Below are 7,545 nucleotides of genomic sequence, written 5' to 3'. Positions count from 1 at the left end.
TGGAAGAAAATACTACTACTTCTGCCATTGAGAGGACAGAATGCCTTCCCCATTTTTGCTCAGAAAATTAAAGTATAGGCCAACCATTAAACTCATGGCACTAAAGAAACTTGCATAGAAATGATAGTCCCAAATGAGCCAGCCATTGGCATAACTCAGAATTTGATTTCAAAAAACATTTAGTATAAACTAGAGTTATTCTAATTAAAAACATTTTTAAACAAGCATTTTATTTTGTAATAAATTTAAATTTACAGGCCTAAACCAGATGGGAAAGAAGGTGGTTAAATGTGTAAATAAATAAGCCTGTATAAGTGAATGTTAAAATTTCTTTTTATGAGATAATAACTGTACTCGAATTCTCAAGAAGTTTCCTATACAACAAATAAATGAAAGTACATCACTACATTTAGAACCATAAACATATTTCTACTGTTTTATATTATTCATCCCACTTCTCTTTACTAAATAGTTTACCTCGGCATTTGCTGAGATTAACTTTCTGTTACTCTTCAGCATCTCTAATTTTTGTTATGAATAGTATAGATTAGCAAGCAGTAATCATTACAGAGGATTTACTAGTACTTATTAACAAAATGCTTCCTCTCTGCATTTCCTCTTCCAAAGCCACCCAAAGACACAATATTGAAAGAGTAGTTTGTTTTTAGTGTTTGTAACCTCCCTCTTCTTCATCCCCCCTCTTCCTTGTAATCACTTCTTGCTACAGGTACTAGTAAGTACCTTTCTGCCTTCCTCTCACAGGGCCTGTCAAAACTGGATCTCAGGCATCAATTTGATATCTGCATTTTAAAAGCTGACATGACTTTGCCAGTGTGTTAATTCTCTCATAGCATTTACTTTTAGTTTTTATCTCTAATTGTGGAATGAAAAAAAGGAGCTAGCTTCCAGTAAAAGAATGTCAAGCATTAGTGTGGGAGATCCTTCAGTGCAGGAACCATGTGGAAACAGAGGTAGCTTCTTGGTATCCTTAATATAACAGGACACCACAGCTTACCTTGCTTCTATAAGATTCATTCTAACCTTAATTATTTTATTGATTATATAACCTAATTGCCATCAGGCTTCACCAGTTTTCATATACAAAGAAAAGACTATGACCCAAAGCTCTTGTTCACTGTAATCCTTTATCCACAATGATCTCCAGAGGTGTTTTCTTCCCCTTAAACAACAGATTTGATCATATCACTGTATTCAAGATCCCCTTATGGTCTCAGCATGACTGCTGTACTTCCAGCCATTATATCCATATTCCAGTTAGGGACATCGTTGAAGTTGCTTTCTTGGAAATTCTATTCTTATATCTTCTTGTCACCTCAATCTTGAAAAGATAACTTTTTTTAAAAAATGCTGGATATATTTCTATCTGCAACTATTTAGCTATCTACATCTTATCCTTTTTTATATTTCCTAACAGGCTCCAACTGGATCAGGCCTTAGACTTTGTATATACTCTTTGAATATTTGTTAGTTAATTAATTTATTCTTAAGAAAGACAATAGCTAGATTGCTAACGCTTATGACATATGAATCACCTGATATGCATAGAGTTATTCTCACTCATTAGCCTTAAAATCCCCAAAAGTAATGCCAAATATTCTTTTAGCTTCATGCTATTCAAAATATTGTACTCAGAGAACCATTATAAATGGGGGTCTTACACTTTACAATTAAATCAAGTTCTAGATAAAGGTAAGTGGATTGAATAAATGAAAGCTACATACCAGCTAAGCTATTCATGTCTCTATATTAAAATATAGCATTTTCAAAGTGATGGCCTCAGGCCATGTAATTGTTGTCCTGAAATAAGACCTATGTGAAGAAAAAAAAAAAAAAAGTAAATTTATCTTACTGCTTTTCTTCCTAAGGATTTATGGTTTGTTCATTCATTCAATAACAATTACTGGGTTCCTAATTTGTCTCACACACTCAGCTACATGCTAGAACACTGCCATCATTTTTAGAATTACTAAGCAAGAATAATTAAGCAGAATAGTTGTGTTAATGAAGGAAAGAAGCAAATTTTAATATTTCTCCTATCCAAGTACTAACCAGGACTAACCCTGCTTAGCTTCTGAGATTAGGCACATGGATGATATGTCCATAGATGAATTTTAATATTTCTGATACCTGAATTTATACTGAGTGGAGAAAACTTATTCCTATAAAACATGATTTTCCTTTGTTCTTAATGTATCCTGTTTTCAATTAGAAGGATATCATGAAAGGTTACTTTCTTAGAAATATTTATAGAATTCCTAAGAATTAGCTGAATCATGTTTTTAAGACCCCCATTTGTCAATCATTTGTGGTAGAGGAATAAAAATATTTTAAGGGGCTATTGCTATACTATGAGTCATTGATTGCTCTCTTTTTTTATACTTCTTTTAATCATCTGCAAGTTTAAGAATGGCAGTGGAATTATCAGAAAGGTCTTTGATAATGATGCTTCCTGCTTGTGCAAAACAAGAGTGTATATACAGCAAGAAAGTCGGCAATGTACTCAGGATCTCATTTACCTGACCCATTTCCTTTGTTGCTTGTTACTGATACTTCCTAAAGCAGTAACCATTTCCAGTAAAATAGAATTCTTAGATAATTTCAATAATAATTCAAAATAAAGAAATGAATGTTTATATTAGCATATTCATGTATATGTTAAATCTTTATTACTACCACATCATAAATCAGCTAGAACATTCTCTAGAAAGAGATATCAGCAGACCACAGTCATTATGCCTCACCACTGCAGGGGTAGACAGCATGCTCTTTTAGCAGAGTTCTTGGAGGCCCCTGTACATCCAAATGAGCGTGAGGAAAGGGATCAGGCATCCCTTACTTCCTGCCCATTGGAGATGGAGGACATGAGAGGTCTAAGAATTTTGAGATCATTTCCTCTAAAAATCTGAATTTGGGCTGGCATCTTACTTTAGTCTGAAACATCTATTTCATCTTGATCACAAACAGCTATAACTTGTCATTCAATATCCTGAGATATTCCCTTTTGGGAAATATGAAATTTGGGACTGAAACTGAATTTGACTAAAATATAAACACATATTTTCTATTCTTTTTTGTTTCTCTGCATGATCGCAAACTTTTGTCATGTCTCTTCTTAGTTAATTAATAATTTAGTTATGGGCAGTTGACGAAGGTGTTAATATGAATTTTTTTCTATTTACAACTTTTCTATTATAATAACTGATATTTATTTGGGGATGATATTTCCCACCTCTTTTATCCTTTATTTCTCCTTCTGAAATATAAAGGAAATAATAATACTTCAAGTAAACCTCTATGGGAGATTGGACTCATATGCCATTAATTTCAAATTTGGACTTCTCTTTACCTACTGTGTAAGTTGTCTCTCTAATAGTTAGGAATGATCACATCTCTTCATTAAGTAAATCATCTCTCACACGAAACTTCATCTTAGAAAAAATTCTCATTATTAGACTCTTGCCATATAAGACTTCCCATAGAAAATTCTCTTATAAATGAAAGATAGTTTCTTTCTATCACAGAAAATTTGTATCTTATTAGCTGATGAAACACTGTTTTTCTTAAAAGAAGATGAGATCTATGATGTATGGAAATTACAGTTCACAGAGGAGAAAAACCAATAACTACATCAATTTTGTATTGCTTCCTTCTGAGATACTAAAGTGTTGCAACAAGAAAGCAAGGATTTCTTATCAAACATTACTGAGAGGTTATGTATACAAGGCTGTAGCAGAATTAGGTAGTACACAAAATTGAGTAATCTTGGCCCATTTTTCTTTTATGTGGGAACATAGGAATCACCATTGAGTCAAAGCTATGATCCACTCAGCTCCACATTTTACTAATAACAGTGGCTCAAGGTTATAAAAAAATGCTATGCTAGTGCTACTCGTAATGTCTGAGAATTTCTGGTAGAATTGTTGGGTGGGTGGAACCAGAAAGTTGAGTTCATTGAATTATTTTGTCCCATCTCATTCTGTAGGTCTTAAATACATCCAACCTCACTTCATGTCTTTTTTAATAGGGCCACAATTGGGGTCAAGGTGAGTTACTGCCATCTTTTTCATGGCATGTTTGGTCACAAGCATGACTGTGGCAATGTAGTGCTGTGTCAGTTCAGTTGGAACTATTGTTTCCAGAATTTCCTTCCCTTCAGTTGTTTCAATCTAGAGTTGGCCATTAGAGAAATATGCATGGGATTTGGAAGGGAGAAGCAGCAGCCATTATTCTCAGAAGGTTGGTGCAGGGTCCCAGGCACTGCCTGTGTACTTCACATGCATGAGTGCATGTGTGAGTGAGTGAGTGAGTGTGTGTGTGTGCACACACGTGTGTGCATGCATGTGTTTGCAGTTATGACATTCTGGCTCATCTTGTTCACGTGGAGCAGCACCCAGGCCCACAATTTCTCTTGCTCCCATGAAATCTTCTCCTCCTGCTTTTACAGTTCTTGGGCCAGTAGCATGTGTAGCAAGATGGTCAAAGAAACCAACTTTTTCTGCAGGTGGCCTGTATCCTTGGGGTTTCATATAATGAGTGACCAACATAGGTTCCATTTTGTCTTTGTGGCAGGAAAATGTGTCATTGCTATGCCCAGCTGTCCAGCTTTTCTTCCTGACTCTCTGACTTGCTTACTTACAATGACTTCAGACCCACCACCATATGGAGAGGCAACAGCTCACCACAGACGTCTTCATAGATCTCTTTGTGGTCCTTCATTATTGTTGGCTTTTCTCTAATCCTCTAACTATTCACATTCAGACCTTTATTTCCTCAGCTCCCCTCACAATTGTGTAAGTTCAAATACCTGTAATAAATCCCTTATCCCATACTACTCATAATGTTCTGTTTCTCTGATTGAACCCTATCTGATGTAATGACTGTGTATTGAAAGGATTAAAGAGTTACCCTTACTTATACCTCATTTGGAGCACTCAAAAAACCCAACGAAAAGTAGTTCCTTGGAAATGTCAAAGAAAGAGAAGACGTGTGCTTATCCTGGCAGGAGAGGCCAGGAAGAGTACAGTATAGTCCACACCAAAGAATGCCAAAGAATCTTAAACACTGCAAGGAAATTAAAAGGGAATCCAGATGCCTACCATGTATTACATATACTTATATTCTCAGTGAAGTAACGTTAAAAAGAGACCTCACTCTCAAAATGTGTCCTTTTCTTTGCATATATTTAAAATTCTTTAATAACAATTCAATCTGCACTCTCTTCTCTACTTTCAAATAATCATAATCACCATGCTTTCTGTAACTGTTCCCTTCAAGAAGCTGGTCCATCATTATGGACCCTCAAACATTACTCTGGCATCTCCACCCTTAAGTTTTCCGTGGTGTCGCTTGGCCCTCCATAATCCCCAGTTAGTCATACTTTATTTTTATTGGCTGTGTTTTTGATGATGTCCAACCCATTTTGGGTCTCTTAAGTGGTATAGATAACCTCCCCAAAAACTAGATATAGGGAGCTGAATGTACTATGTTATTCTGTGATTCTAGCTAAAAATTAGCAATAAGGTATAGGTTTAAAAACTTATTTCCTCTAATCTCTAAAGGACTACACATCAAGTTGCCTTCTATCTCTGTACCCAACAGAGTTTAGAGGAACCCAGTAATCATACACAACAGTTCAAGAAAGCTTCTGTATATCCATTAATTTCAGAATGCACAGGTGGGTCTAGATCCCAGTCACCCCTAACAAAATCCTCCAAGATAAAGCACACTATTCTTATTAGTGTAATAGAGATACGTTTATTAGTTAATTGTGTAACGAAGTCATAATTACTAATTTTTGAACACTCATACTCTCTGTTCTCATTGGACATTCCACTACACTAAATAGAAAGGATTCTTTCTTTCTGGCCCCTTTGGGCTATCATTTGGTCTCCAAAATTCAAGTATAAGTGTAAACAAATAAAATAAAACAAATGAAACAAGAAAGGCTAGGTGGAGCTACATAATCAAAAGCTACAAGAGAAAGAAAGAGAGGAGGTAGAGAGGAAAAGGCATATCCAAAGCTGTCAGAGAAGTCAGAGAGCTCAGACTAGAGAAGAGTTAAAGAGTTTCTGGGAATAGCTATGGTGTTGGAGAATACAAAGAGGAATGATGATGGACTGTGAAGGTTTTAAAGATGTGCTGTTTATTAAGAAATCCCACTCCCCTCTCCCTTGGCATTTCCTGTCAGAAAGAAGATCTACAATACTATAAATCACTTTTTGGTCACTGAATGTGTATCTAGTCTGGGTCACGTTGAGTACCAGATGATCTAATTCAACCTGAATAAAGGTTGTATTCACATGTTAGTTTTCCTTTTGACTTTGCAGAACAGTCCCTTATGCTTGGCATATTTTTCTGTTGCTGGACCTTGTTGTTTGGTATTTTGCATTCTTCTTCCTTCTCTCTGTGGTTCCTGGTATACAGTCTTCTCTTGTTCCTATAGCATGGACTGACACAGAAGGTGTACAGCGAGAGCTGTATCTCTCAGAGTACAGAGCTTCACTTACCAGAATCCTGATTGGTGCATTCTGTTTTCAGCCCTTACAGTCCTAAACACATTTAGCAGCATGTATGGCTCTAGAAGATTATTTTATTCCTATACAATATTTGTATTTTCTTAGACATTTCCTCAGATAATCCCATCTACTTTTCATTAGCTTTCTCCTTTTTAATTCAAAGAATTATGTTTAAACTACTTTTCATAAATGGGTGATTTACTGCCCTAAATTTTGTACCCCATCATGCTGATAATCTAGATCTCCAGTCTTCATTAAATATGGACATAAATATTTACTTGATTCATAGTGAACCTACCATTGAGTTAAATTTTCCAGTAGAAAGGACATTTCATGATTGTGGTAAATTTGGAGATGGGGCACCAAAATCCTCCTTCAAGGAAGGACTTGTTGGCTCACCTGTTGGGAGTGGTGTCAACAAACAGCCTTTTAGCTGTAGGCCTTTCAAAGATTGTCTCAAATGCAAGATGTCATTTTGCCCAAGGTCACACCCTTCCAGGGTTGATCTTCCACTGACTAACAGAGCAGAGGATGTAGGGACTTACCAGTCTGACCCAATATGGCAAACTCTGATGGACCACTTCAGCTTTAGCATTCCCAGTGAGGTTCGCTGAGTACTTCATTGGAGATGAATCATAGCTCAGCTTCTCTCTCTGTCCAACCCTGCTTCTTCCCCTCCATTCTGCAGGTATCGATCCCAAGACACTCCCTAATAAACATTCTGCCCTCAAAATGCAATCACAGAACCTGCTTCCTGGAGAAGCCAGCACATGACAATGAATCTTTAAAACTCAAAAAACATTCTACTAGTTGAAAAAGAAAGTAAGGCCTAAAGTTTTCTCCAAAATCTAGAAATTATTGCTAACTTCTGAGTACAACTAGCGGTTAAAAGATTATTAATGCAGATCTTTGCTTTCAAAACATCTATTTACTTTTACATTATACTGAATATTTTTCTTATACATAACATTTTTTTTTCTTTAAAAATTAAGCATTATAATCCTGTCAC

The sequence above is a fragment of the Rhinolophus sinicus genome, linkage group LG09 (assembly GCF_036562045.2).
Source record: "Rhinolophus sinicus isolate RSC01 linkage group LG09, ASM3656204v1, whole genome shotgun sequence".
NCBI lineage: Eukaryota > Metazoa > Chordata > Mammalia > Chiroptera > Rhinolophidae > Rhinolophus > Rhinolophus sinicus.
This window is presented reverse-complemented; position numbering follows the sequence as displayed.